At 44.2% G+C, this 3,852-nt stretch overlaps 1 pseudogene across 1 annotated transcript; it reads right to left on the reverse strand.

The window, feature by feature from the left end:
- Positions 1-222: 222 nt before the first annotated feature.
- LOC308241136 (nuclear prelamin A recognition factor-like) lies at positions 223-1,508 on the reverse strand (annotated as a pseudogene). Its single transcript has one exon. The product of its transcript is annotated as a nuclear prelamin A recognition factor-like (transcript).
- Between the last annotated feature and the right edge of the window lie 2,344 nt (positions 1,509-3,852).

Raw genomic sequence — 3,852 nt, forward strand, 5'->3', positions numbered from 1 at the left:
TTGCACCCATGTGACTATGACAGTGCCCCTCAGAGGGAGGGAGCAGACAGATGGGGAGCAGGGAATTCTGAAAACCAAAGTGATGACAGAGATGCTAAGCCTTTCCTTCATGCATCTGACACGCCTCCTCAGGCGGCCTGCAGACCGGGCGTCTGCTGGACCTTTACCACTTGATGTCCTGGCAGGATGCCCTGGGCCCTGCTAGGTAGTGTGCAGGGCCACCTAGGCCCAGGGGGAGTCGCCCCCCCCCCCCCCCGCCCCAGCCACTCCTGGTACATGGACGCTGGTCTCCAGGGGCCACACTGGGATGGCAGTGTAGATGCCTTCCATCTGCTGCAGCAGTGCCCTGTCTGCTTGCCTGTCCTCCACCTGGACCTGGCCCCTGCCAGTTAGGCATGCCCGATGCAGGCCAGCACCTCCACGAAGTGGCAGGGGAGCTTGCCCTTCTACAGCTTCAGGACAACTTCTGGATGTTCCGAAAGCCACAAACAGCTTCAAAGCGTAGCAGAACCTCTTTGTCCCTTTCAAGGGTGACCTCCTGGAAGTCTTTGTTCCTCAGGGTGCGGTAGGTGAGCACTCTTACGTACTCGTTGAACAGCTCCTTGGCCATGTGCCTGAAGATGTGTGCAAGGTACCCGTTGGAGCTGGCACCCTCGTGAAGCCTCACCTCCTTCTCCTTCATGTGGACAGAGTGTCCACGGCGGCGTCATTTGAGGAGAAGTCACTTTGCTCCAATATCTGGACAGTTTCACCTGAGGGTAACATGCAGTCAGCACCCTGGGAACTATGTAAAGCTGTGGGAACATCTTCTCAAAGGGCCTCCAGTTTCTTGTCATAACACAGGGCCACGATGATGTGGAAAATCTTGTCTGGGGACAGGTTCTGCCGTCTGCTGAAGTAATCCTTCACCAGAGAGCCGATGGTCTGCTGGGGAGACTTGGCCTGCAGAGGTGATGGGGTGACCCAGCACACACTCTGCATATCGGTCCCAGCCGTGGCAGGCAGAGGTCAGCATGGGTAGCCGGGGCTCTTCCTCACAATGCTGGCGGTACCGACGCACAAATTCCTTCTGACTCTCCAGGATGCTGAAGTCCTCAGCTATCTTCATGTCAAAGACAGTGAGCCCCAAGGCTTTTGAGAAAGCCGCAGTCTTCTGGATGCATCAGTGACACTGAGGCTGAATTTAGCAGCAAAATAAGGCAGAGACTGAGGACACACGGACACTGCCAGCACCTTGTGCTGTGAGCTATCACATTTCTTATTAAGTTCAGAACATGGAAGAAGTCCTTGGTGTTCTGTTGAGAAACTTGGACTCCTTCCTCTGCGGACACACAACTGTCATATGCCAGGCAGTCACTCAGAAATATCTTGGCATCAGCCAGCTTATGGAATTCTCCCTTCTCTCCGTTCTCCTGAGCCGGACTCTGGACATTGACTGTAGCATTCTCTTGGTCATCGGTTTTTGTTTTTTTACTACATTCCTTCCGTGTGCAGTGATCACACTTCATCTGGAGTGGGATGGAAGGGGGCCAGCTCCAGTGACCTAGAGGAAGCATGGGGAGAGCAGTCAGTCACCGCTGGTTGCCCCTGGCGCTGCTGTTGGTATCCTTTCTTCCTTGTGGAGCGTCTAGGGAGGGGAAGCGGCTGCAGTGCCGGAGACCAAGGTCCAGGAGGCCGGCAGCGCTGTCAGGATCGTGCTGGCGGCGCTGGTCCATTGGTGCCTGTCCTGTCCTCTGGAGATTGTACCTGCAGGACTACTAAGGAAGCCAGTCCCCAGTTCTGCTCCACCTCCGCCACTGATTGATTGGAGTCTAAGGGCCAGGAGGAGGGAACAAGAGACCTGCCTTCCAGCTGCTCACCAGTCCCCACAGCGCCACTCACTCCGGTTCCCTGTTAGCCATCCCCTGATCAATGGACCCTGAGGGTCAGGGGATGGGCCGGTCGTCCATTCGGTCCTTACGGACCCTGGCTCTTTATATATATAGATATTTAAGGTAATGATGAATTGATATTTAACCTACTTTTGCTCACCCCTGTATATCATTGTTAAATTTCCTGATATTGATAATTGTACTACGGTTATATCATAGAATGTTCTTTGTCCTTAAGAAATGCAGACTGAATAATTTATAGGTAAAGGAACTTGCTTTTTTCAATTTGCTCACCTTGTTCAGAAAAATAGGTATCTATCCAGCTATCATCATCATGTCTCATCTATCTTACTAGTATATCCAGAGACATTAGAAGAGTGAAGGAGATTGACAAAGCAAATGGGGCAAAATGTAAACCAATAGTGAATATTAATAGTGAATAATAAAGGATATACAAAAGTTCATTTATGGATTCTTGAAACTTTTCTGTAATCTTGAAATAACATCAAAACAGAAGGTTATGTAAATGATATAAAATGGCTTAAACTGTCTGTACAATGTAGGTGGCATTCTTTCATGCAAATAGTAACAAAGTCATTTGCTTTTTGTTTTTTAAACCAGTGTTCTTTGCTCATGAGTTTGAAGGGAGAGCTTTTCATTTCTTTCAACCCTAATGTTAACTATATTTCTACTTTCATCTATGGGTAAATGCACCATTTGATTAAAGGCTTATTTTCCATGTCCGTATCCTATTGTATGTGTAAACAGAATCCTTTCTCCATCAGTAACTTAATGACATGCAGACTTCAAAATGCAAGTATCAGACACATGTTTAATTGGATTTTTTAAAACAAAAAGAAAAACAACCCAGAAAGCTTTATAAAAGTAAATACTTGTGAAAATTCTTTGAATAGTAAATATACACTGATACATGTAAAAATTACATGAAATTCAATTTTCTAGTAAAAGGTAAATAACTAAAAATGACCACAAAAATACAGAACAATAAAATAGGGGGGCCAGATCGTTTTCTGGGACAATTTTATCAAAAATTCAAGAAATAGATAATATCTAACTTAAGAACTCTGTTTCAGAGAGTAGGAGAAGAAAGACTTGGAAATCTCTAATATATGATCCAAGATAGTCTCAGTATCAAACCCAGCTCAGGACATAGTACAAGGAACGAAGTCACTAATTTACTTTATAAACATACATAGATTAAATTAAACAACAATGTAGAAAAATAATTATAAGTGAATTTGGAATATTAGAAATGTTCTAGCCCCTGATCTCTTCACTGGGAGGTAATTACATGGCTGTATGCATACTTAAAATTGCATCCAGTTGTATACTTAAGATTTATGCATCTACCTGCATGAAACACTATGACTCAATAAGAAAGTTTTTCAATGTTAGTGTGGATGAAGTGAGTGGTATAACACCTTTGCTAGTGTAACCACTTAATTTTATGATGTTTTAATATACATTTTCTCATTTTAGTTGTTTCATGGGATTTGAAAAAGGTTTTATCCCATTTCCTCACGAGTTCCTGTTAAAACCCATTTAACCTTTGCTCACAGGCATTAAATAGTCTAAATATACAATCCTAATTGCAGATGTTGAAAGACTGTGAATAAAAAAATCAAAAGGATGAAAGATGTTTCTTTAGTTTGTGTAAATGGCATTTTTGGTTTCCCCAAACTTTATTTTCCCTTCGAATTTCCAGTCTTTTATAACAGGCTGTATAGCATGGCAGTCTTCCAATGCACTTAAAAAGCTCAGAGGAGCCATTCAATGTATATTAATCTACTGTGAAAACAAATATCATGAGTGCTTGCTCTCCTGCAGTCTCAGCCATTAACGTTGGTGGTTGGTATTGATGGCATGATCTGTGCACTGCCAGCGCAAAGACTTGTGGAAGGAAACTCTCCCTAAACATTTCAACAGCTTTTTTTTTTTTTTTTTTTTTTTCCTGGTCTTG

Source organism: Plecotus auritus, assembly GCF_963455305.1.
Source record: "Plecotus auritus genome assembly, chromosome: 2".
NCBI lineage: Eukaryota > Metazoa > Chordata > Mammalia > Chiroptera > Vespertilionidae > Plecotus > Plecotus auritus.